Source organism: Cricetulus griseus, chromosome 2 (genome assembly GCF_003668045.3).
Source record: "Cricetulus griseus strain 17A/GY chromosome 2, alternate assembly CriGri-PICRH-1.0, whole genome shotgun sequence".
NCBI lineage: Eukaryota > Metazoa > Chordata > Mammalia > Rodentia > Cricetidae > Cricetulus > Cricetulus griseus.
Genome location: NC_048595.1, coordinates 369,219,319 through 369,230,144, shown reverse-complemented (window position 1 = coordinate 369,230,144; position 10,826 = coordinate 369,219,319). Strand labels below are relative to the sequence as shown.

Genomic DNA, 10,826 nt, shown 5'->3' with positions numbered 1-10,826 from the left:
TAATAATAATAATAATAATAATAATAGCTTTTTTTACCTTGCTCACTTTGTTAACCTTTCAATATTTGGATAAACTAAATAATAAAAAAACTGTGATATTTTATAATGGTACACTATAAAAAGATCAGCAAAGTTGCCAGTCTCCTGATTAATTATATTTATAATTAAAATTTTTATTTTGTTACTAAAAGTGTTTCAGTTTGAAACTTAGTTTTTAATGTTCAAACTTAGCAGGAATAAAGCTGTAAAAATCCTAATCTTATAAAAAAAGAAATATATTATAACCTGTTAAAGACAGTTAAGACATGCAAGTTAATAACTCACTTTATAAATGATCAAATTCTTTAATGTGTTCAGAATTATATTTGTATCCATTCCAAGTACTAAAGTAATTAACCACAGGAACAAGCTTTATTTAGCCTCCTGTGTATGTTTTCAATGTAAAGTCTAAAACAAGTAACTAAAAGCAAGCAAAGTTTGTTTAGTTTAGGTATACTTGATAGATAATGGTCCTCAAAACTTTCAGAGATCTATTGAATATGGCATTTAAAATGTTTAATGGAAAAAGTTTACTGTAACTTTTGGATACCAAAGTCTCCAAAGAAGATGATGGGGCACAATGATTCAACCTGGATTGTGGTAATACTAACTACTGGGAAAAGCATCCCCATGCCTTGCATGTAGCCAAGGATCCACACAAACTGCACATTTTGGGGTTGATTGCTCTATTCTGCCTGTTCAAAGTAAGGTCAGTCCCTCAAGTGCATCCTCTATAGAAAATATCTCTCAGACCTGGGTCTAACAGCCAAAGGCCTATGCTGTTCTGTATGACAGCTAAAGATTAAATACTGCCTGGTATAGCATCTGAAGACTGGCTACTTCTGCACCTAACAAACCCATGGAAGCCTTGAGCAACTGGTCTAGGTAGTGGGTAAATCTCTGTTATTTTAATTGATACATAGGCCATTTGGACTATACATCATCTATAATTTATCCTTCTCAGATCTCTCATGGTATTCATGACTAGGCTAACGATAGCTTTGCCAGTTTAACAGCATCAAACAATGGGGGGGGTTGGATATGTAAGTATGAGTGGTAATTAAGTAATTTAAATTTAAAAAAAAGAAAAAAAAAAACAGCATCAAGCATTCCAGCTCCTCCCTGAAGGCCTTAGCTGCTTTCTGAGTTCTCTTCATAAGTGAAAATCAGGCCACTGGCCTCACTGGAGAGCTACTACTGGGTCTCTAGCTGACAAAGGCACAGTTTACCTTGCCAACAGACTCTGAAAAGAGATAGGCTCATAAAACAGGTTTCAAAGTAACTTTTTCCTATTCCTTTGTGAGATATTTTGTTTGTTGATTTGTTGACTGCTTATAACTGTGGCAATGAGAACATTTTCTGTAGAAATTTAAATGCAGATTTAAATTTTCCATATATGAGTTTTCTTGCTTTCCCCTCCACTTACACTCTACTTTTCTTATTACTCTTTAAGATATTTTCAGCTAAATCTTTTTATAGATCATTGGAAGTATCCATGAACTAATGTTACTACTTATACAATAGAAAATAATCTCATAGAGAATATACAGTTGACAGTAAAAAGAATGGTCCATTATCCCAGCTAGGCATGTCAACAGAATCCTAGCACCTGCCTGCACAACAGTGGCACAAACATTATGAGAGCAAACAACCACTTTATAAAATTGGATTATGGAACCCACACCCAACAATACTAAAGGAACATAGAAATAAAATGGCTCTTAATTACAAAATATTAAGAAAGAAAGAAAGAAAGAAAGAAAGAAAGAAAGAAAGAAAGAAAGAAAGAAAGAAAGGGAAGAAAGAAAGAGAGAGAGAGAGAAAGAAAGAAAGAAAGAAAGAAAGAAAGAAAGAAAGAAAATTTGACCCACCAAACCTGTCCTTCTGAAGTTTTGATGAGATAGATATTTCCCAAGTCAGACAAGCCAGGGTAACTCATCACCACCAGACCAACCAGATTTTTTTAAAAAAGATTTGTTTCTTTACTATGTATACAATCTTCTGCCCACATGTATTCCTGCAGGCCAGAAGAGGGCACCAGATCTCATTACAGATGATTGTTAGCTATCATGTGGCTGCTGGAAATTAAACTCAGGACCGTTGGAAGAGCAGCCAATGCTCTTAACCTCTAAGTCATCTCTTCAGTCCAATACTTTTATTGCTAATATACACTCAGATTCAGAATATGCTAATAACTTAATAACAGTATGCAAATATATCAAATTTCAAATGTAAAACTATTAAAAGTTATGCAATTATTTTAATATGAATGTAATATAAAGAGATGAATTATAATAAGAAAATCTAAAATCTGACAGCTATATAGATTTAAAATATATTTTTTCTTGCAATCAAATTAACTTAGCTTAAAGTCATCTTTTATAATTAGATGGCAGGTTACTTGAACGTTTATCAAAATGGCTTTCATGTCAGCAATTACCTAGAATGCAAACAGATAAAATTATTTGCTATAATATACATATTAGATGGATAAATAAAAGGATTCATCTGTAAGCTGCAGGGGCTCTCTTGATTTGTGGGGACATTTAGACAGTAATAATGAAGTGTTAGAAGAATGTATTCTTGAAAGAGGAAGCCAAAACATAGTTGCAGTAGCTAAACTTCAGACTTTATACTTAAAACAGTCTTGAATTTTTTTGAAACTGTAAAAGAGAGTCATTATTTAATGTTAAGCAGTCAATTCAATAAAAATAGTAGAAACCCCTGATAATGAGATTGATGACTGACTTATATTCCACCCGATAGCCCTCATCCAGCTGCTGGTGGGAGTAGAAGCAGACACCCACAACTAACCACTGAACTGAAATCCAGATGCAGAGAAGGACGAGTGAAGAGCAAAGGGGTCCAGACCAAGCTGGTGAAACCCACAGAAACAGCTGACCTGAACAAGGGAAAACTCTTGGTCCCCAGACTGATAACTGGGAAACCAGCATGGGACTGATCCAGACCCCAGGAACATGGGTTTCATTGAGGAAACCTCAGAAATCTACAGGACCTCCTGTAGTAGTTCAGTACTTATCCCTAGCACAGGTGTGGACTTTGTGAGCCCATTACATATAGAGGAATACTCCCTGAGCCAAGACACACAGGGGTGGGCCTAGACCCTATCCCAAAGGTCATGATAGACTCTGATGACATCCTATGGAAGGCCTCACCATTCAGGGGGAACAGAAAGGATATGTGATAGGTAGGGTGTTAGTTGGGGGAGTGGTAGGGGAGGATGGGAGAGAGAAGGGAACTGGGATTGTTATGTTTCTAATTCAAATAAAAAAATCTGAAAAAAAAAAACAGTGGAAACATAATGTACCTAGGCTGAAAGCATCTAAATATATATCTATGAATAGATTCAAATAAAGAGACAGACTGAAACACAGAGATAAAGTAGTAGGGCCTTTAACCCTCCTGGGAAGATTATACAGAAGAAAGGAAAAAGTAAACCTAAATCATGTTGAATACCATGATACTAGTAAATATCTAGAAAAACCTCCTTCAACTTGAGAATACACACAGACCTCAGGTGTCCATAACATGCTGTTCTAGTTTGCTTTTTGTTGCTCTGATAGAACACTGAGAAAAACACCGTAGAGGGAAAGGCTTTTGTTTCATCTTACACTTCCAATTAACAGTCAATCACCAAGGGAAGCCATAGCAGGAACTCAAAGCAGGAGCCTACAGACAGGAACTGAAACAAAAACCACAAAAGTGTCTTGCTTGCTGGCTTCCTTCTAGGCTCATGCTCAACTATCTTTCCTATAAAACACAGGCTCATCTGACTAGGATCAGCACCATCTCTGTGCTCTTGTCCCTTCTCCATAAAGTAAAATCAAGAAAATTCTCCATATAGTCAAATATGATGGAGGGAATTTCTCTCTTGAGGTTCCTTCTTCTCAGATGTCTGTTTCTACTTTGTTTCAAATTGACAAAAACTGTCTAGCACAGACATTCTCCAGGAGTTTAGGACAGAAACTGTCTTAGCTAATAAGAAACAATGTAAAGTTATTTAAGTATCTTCTCTGATCACCATGACACAACACTTAGAATAGGAGAATCTTTGTGATAGACACAAATGTGGAAATTAAACTGCATATTCCTTCAAACACCCATTACCCAACAGAAAAAATACAAAGAAATTTTTAATAAAAGGAATGAGAGCAATCAGTGTACATTAATACATGTGCTAAGTAGTCTAGAAGGAATTTAATAACAACAATTCTTTGTACCCAAGACGACAACAACAACAGAGGGAAGAGCAACATAACCAAACCTTAGGGATCCACAAAAGCAGGTCTAAGAAGGAAGTGGATGGTACCAAGCATCAAGGACTGCAGCAGATGCCTCAGCTGTGAAGAGAATACAATCCTCACAGAGGACCTGAGTTTAATTTACACTATTCTCAGTGCCCACCTGGGCAATGCCAGCTCTAGAGAATCCAATAACTCGCTGGATTCCTTGGGCATCTGTGTGCATGTGCACACAGACACATACATGTGTTAATAAAATATAGTAAGATTTTAAATGGGTTTGTCAAAAACTAAAGAAACAATCATAAGCAAAGCCGCTGCAAATATCAAGAATTATGGCTGAGCCCTCTATTTTGTTCTGTTGATCTATCATGCTTTCTGAATACTGAATACTTCATACTGTCTCAATTCCTACATCTTTGCACTAATTTTAATTTTAAAATGAAAGTGCTGTAATTTTGTCTGTAAAGTGTTTATCCATTGAAATCTTGGTTCATTATCTTCCCTTTGATTTTAGTTAATAATGTTGGCTGTGTAACAATATCAGGCCTCTTGGAATCAGATAGAAGCAGTGCAGTGAATAGTGGGTAAAATCTATTGTAAATATAAGTGGAAAATGCCAGCAAGTTAGCAATCTAACTTTAAACAGAGCAGTTCTGTGGAAATTACTTCAATTTCAGTAATCATGCTTGCTTTTTATGTCATTAACAGATTTTTTAATTTGATATTTGATTGCTAATAAGACAAAAAGATAATTAGGGTGACTTTTAAATTTAGATTTATGTGGCTTTAAGAAACACATTTTCTCCTTAATTTGCTCAATTTATAATTTCATAAGTTTTTTTTAACCTCTGAGTAGACTGGTTATAGAAATCAAAAAGAACATCATTTCACATTATTTAAACATTTAAAGAATATTACAAACAAAATAGAGAAGGCTGAGTCTGAGAACCTAGGAATTTATAATCATTTTATAGTTTCTAAATTTTCCTGTCTGTTTTTTTTTCCTGAAAGGGAATGGATTTATAAGATTACCTGATTTTTAAACTCACCTAATATTCTGAATACAAAAGTCAAAGCTCAGGAATCACCATCCAATGGACATAATTTGATATGTAAACTTGAAATTTTAGTGAAAATCTCATTTATCAAAACCAAGGGTGTAAAACACAACAAAACTCCACTAGGTGACCTACTAGAGCAGACAGTGAGAGGTAAAAAACCCAGGTGTTTAGCTTAGACTAGGGAATTATTAGGAGACATTGGTTCAAGGATATAGGAAACTATATTTCACTAGGTTCACAAGAACATGCTACTAAAGAATGGCTCAAAGACTTCTAGCTAGCTGTAAACATACTCTATACAAAAGGGATTAACTAATAGACATATTTATTTTAATAATATAGATCCAGAATTCTTAATAAAAGAGCAGCTATGAAAAAGAAAGGTGATGGTAGGAGTCTTGACAACAGCAAATGTCGTTTTCAGTTTATTAGATAATGTGATTATCAGAACGAAAACATCTGTCTAGATGGGGACATCTCTGAGTGTTATGACTAGGGAAGTGGTTTTATTGCTGGTAGCTCTCCGGAGAGACCTGTGAGTTTGGTTTTGGATCATTTGTGTCAGGTGACCCTGGGTAATGCATTTGTATCAGCATCTCCCTATTATCGAGAACAGATTTATGTCTCTACTTGGCAAGAATTTTCTCTATGGTGCTGTTATCTTTTCTCACCAGTCTTTTCAAAGCCCCCTTCACATCTTTGTTTCCTAAAGCGTAGGTGAGGGTGTTTAGGGAAGGAATAACTACAGTGTACAAAAGGGTGATGAACTTCCCCTGACTATGTGCATAGGAGCTGTTAGGCTCGATATAGACAGCAATGATTGTGCCATGAAATAGCACTACTACCAGCAAGTGGGATCCACAGGTTCCAAGAGCTTTACCCCAGGTTAGAGCTGACCTTAACCTCATCAGTACTTGGGCAATGTACCCTTATGATACCAATATGAGTGCCAGGGGAAGGAGGAGCAGCACCAAGGAAGCCTTGAACAGCTGTACTTCGTTGGCATGAATGTCTACACAGGCCAACTTGATCATGGCAGGAACTTCACAGATGAAGTGATAAATCCTATGGTTCCCACAGCGAGGCAGGCAGAGACCGATGGTGCCCTGAATCAGTGTATTGCCCACACCACTCAGCCATGCTATTCCTGCAGGAGACTGCATAACTGTTGTATAGTGAAGTGGCCAGCAAACATCAGCATAGCGATCAAATGTCATAACTGCGAGGAGGACACACTCGTTGGACCCCAGAGCCAGAGACACAGAACTGAATAGCACAGCCTGTGGGAGTTATTGTCTTGGCTGGACCATGGAGGTTCCATAGCAGCTAAGGAACAATGCTGGTGGAAAAGCAGAAAGAGAGGTTGATAAGGAAGTTGTATATGGGTGTTTGGAGCATGGAATCCAAACAGGAGGCAAGGATGATCGCTCTGTTGCCTACCAGTGTCAGGAGGTAGAAGATTAGTACTACCACAATGAGGATCTTTTCAAGCTGTGACTGATCAGAGAAGCCCACCAGGATGAAATCACCCTCTAAGCTCTTGTTAACTGTCATCACTCTATTGATAAAAAGGAGGGTGACAAGTGCAGAAATGCTTGTTAGATAGAAAGAAAATTGAAAGGGATCAGAAATCCCATTGAGAGACATGAACCCTAAAGGTAAAATATGGGCTATGTTCTGTATAAGAGATAGGCTGGAAATAGATGGAGAAGAGATAGACAGACAGATAATAGATAGAAGATAGATAGATTGATAGAGATAGATGATAGATTAGATAGATAGATAGATAGATAGATAGATAGATAGATAGATAGATAGATGATAGAGATCCATGTTTCCAGGAGGTAAGTCAAAGAATACAGAGTGCACTGAGAACTGTTAAAGGTACAGAGGAACACAAAGAACTACAAACAACAAAGGAATAAGAGTGGGAGAAATAGTCTTACCCAGAGAAGAGCACACCAATTTGTTAACCAATCACAAATGGTCAGTCCTGAAAACACATACAAGTAACATACAGTCTGACCAGCATAAATATACATAGATGTAGATATTCCTAAATGCGTGTGTGCATATAACAATTATTGAAAAATAAGGCTATAAATTTGAAAGAGACCAAGGGGAGAGTTTGGAGGAAGGAAGAAATGGAATAATTATATTACAATCTCAAAAAGAAAAGTAAGTTTTTAAATGTTCAGAGATAAAAAACAGACCATGCTGAAAATACTCAACAATCAATGGTTGCTAAATTTTTCCAAGTTGTCTCATTTGTCCTTTCAGGAAATCTACCCTTTTCTTCCTCAACACAACTTATAAGATTATCCACACAAAAGTAGAGAGTTATGAAATACATAAACAGGTTCTTAGTAGGTATTCCATTGTGTCAGTAGGAAAAGTAACAAAGGTTCAGTTGGGGAGAAAAAGTAAAAGGAAATGATACTGCACTTCTCTTCCTGAAATGTGTATTTGTAAATATGCTAAGAACAAACTGCAACCATAGTGATTTACTTGTTTGTTTGACATCATGCATGGGTTAGTTTTCTGCCAGTGTTTTCTTATAATATGAAAGCAGGTAGTCTGGAATATTTTAGCAGTCAATATAGAGTGCTCTTATTAGTTCTGAATAATTTTAGAGCCTTGCAAAATAATTTTAGACTTGAGCATTTTATTTTTATGTTACAGCAACTAAGACTCGATTTTTCACTTTTAATAGCCACCTTTGAACTTGTGGGGGAGTTTCCCCATTTTTATTTAAATTAGAAACAAGATTGTTTTACATGTCAATCCCAGTTCCCTCTCCCTCTCCTCCTCCCCTGCCCCCCACTAACACCCTACCTATCCCATTCCCTTTCTGCTTCCCAGGGAGGGTGAGGTCTTCCATGGGGATCTTCAGAGTCTGTCATATCCTTTGAGATAGGGCCTAGGCCTTCCCCATGTGTCTAGACTGAGAGAGTATCCTTCTATGTGGAATGGGCTCCCAAAGTCCATTCCTATGCTAGGGATAAGTACTGATCTACTACAAGAGGCCCCATAGATTCTGAGGCTGCCTCACTGACACACACATTCATGGTGTCCTGAACAGTCCTATGCTGTTTTCCCAGGTATCAGTCTGGGGACCATGAGCTCCCCCTTGTTCAGGTCAGCTGTTTCTGTGGATTTCACCAGCCTGATCTTGACCCCTTTGCTCATCACTCCCCCCTCTCTGCAACTGGGTTCCAGTTCAGTTCGGTGTTAGCTGTGGGTTCTGCATCTACTTCCATCGCTACTGGATGAAGGCTCTAGGATGGCATATAAGGTAGCCATCAATCTCATTATCAGAGAATGGCATTTAAGGTGGCCTCTCCACTATTGCTTAGATTGTTAGTTGGGGTCATCCTTGTAGATCTCTGGAGATTTCCTTGGTGCCTGATTTCTCTTTAAACCTATAATGGTTTTTATAAACTATTTTCCTTGTTGTTGTAACTTCATAGTGTACAAACAATAGAAAATATAAGTTCAATTGATTTATTGCTTTATTTAGATTTTTAAAATGTTCCTTTGTGTATATACATTGTACATAGTACTGTGATACATAATATCATTTTCATACAAATGTGTATTGTATATTGAGCAAAACCCTTTAGTTTCCCATCTCATTTAGTTTTTATAAAAGACATTTTATTAATATCCTACATAGAAAGCCTTATAGGTGACCACTTATCTTTTGTCTGTAACCCTTTACTACTTGACCTCATATGGTCATAAAAATAGGACTTTATCAAGGTAAAGTTATTTTTCTAACAATGCCAATTTCCCATGCTATCTGTAGTCCAAACTTTGCATAATTTTCATCCTCCTTTCTGTTTTCAGAATGGTATCCAATATAAGAATATGCTACTTCTCACTTAATCAAGTTTTAATTACTTTTTTCATCCTGTGTCTCTTCCTAAGATTATTTTTGTTATGCTTACCAACTTCTACCTGGGCATCCTTCCTGAAACCCAGAGTTACTTTGTTTGTAACCATGTAAATTTATACATGTGCCCATTTCACAGAGCAGGCCACATGTCCTAAAAGGATAGGGAAATGCTAAATGAATATAAATGTTTATTCTAAACATCTTCCTTAACATTTAAAATGAATGATTATTTTTAAACATCAGGATAGACATAAATGTACTTTTAATAAGTTTCTGCCTTTATCATCCTATTAAATTATTACTCTCACTTTTTTCCTCTCTTAACTAGCAAACATTGTTTAAAGAATCTATTAAATAGTATGATAAAATAGTATAATGTTTCTGAAAATATCTAATTAAAAGTTAACATATATATATTTATGTATATATCTATTACCATTCATATTTATTGAAAAATATAATTATTTTGTCTAACTTTGTGAAGTCCACATTGTTCATTCGAAGTACTTGGATGTCCTTAAGAATTGTGTGAAACCATATTTTAACATTATAATGCTGTGAAATAAAATTTCCAGAAACATGTTTTTGTTAAGGTAGCTGCTATATATTGTTTTCAAGTTTTTCCTCTGATATAGCCATCATGTCCAAATGGACTGACATAACTCAGCCTTGTTGAGGAAATAGAAGACATGAGCAACTTAATTTACTCACATTTTAAATGTAAGCATTTATTATGAAAGCAATGCTTTTAATTCTCTATAATTTTTCAGGAAAAAACAAACAGAGGTTTAGAGTCAAGTGAGCATGAGTAGTTACCATGCATACACCTGGAAACAGAGAGGCATAGACTGTCTCCTCAGCAGCAGTGTATATCCAACACTGTTGCCATATCAGGAAGAACTTCATATTTTTAAGAAATCCAAGTCATAAGGAAATACTAGCGATTTTTCTGTTTGTCTCTATCATTTCTTTTTCTTATTTCTGAATGTATGTTTTTCAAATTTAAGGTAACTGTAAAATATAAATTATTTCAAATCAAATCCAATCTTATAGTGAAATTTAATTTACTATATTATTCAGAAATTTTTAAATTGCTTAACAAGCCAAGAGACATGTGAATTATTAGTAGAGTCATTTAAGGAATGCTGACTTGGCAGTTGATGAAATAGTATTACTTTCTTAGCTAGAGTTTTGCTTTGGAGAAATGAGGAAAAGGAAAAAATGTGATTATTATATCCTCACCTCTGAAAACGTTGTCTTCTCATCTTCCAATTAATTTCACTGGCTGAAAACATTTTGCTTTCCAGAAACACAAGATTCTGAAAATGAATCTTTGAAACAAAGACCAAATATCAGATGTGAGTGCTTTGTCCAGAGCCAGGGATACTGAAGTGTGTTGCTGTAGGAGGAAATAATATCAGGTAAACCCAGAACCTGAGGATCCCTATATTCCTAATAGGGCAATTGCCACCAGGCACAATAGTGACCAAGAACAAAATCTTCTGGGAAAATGTATTGTAGTCACTGCTTCTGCACAGGTAGGTCTTTAATATGAGATGTTTC

General features: G+C 35.9%; 1 pseudogene; it reads right to left on the bottom strand.

The window, feature by feature from the left end:
- Nucleotides 1-5,991: 5,991 nt before the first annotated feature.
- On the bottom strand, nt 5,992-6,919 carry LOC100766647 (annotated as a pseudogene).
- Nucleotides 6,920-10,826: the final 3,907 nt, after the last annotated feature.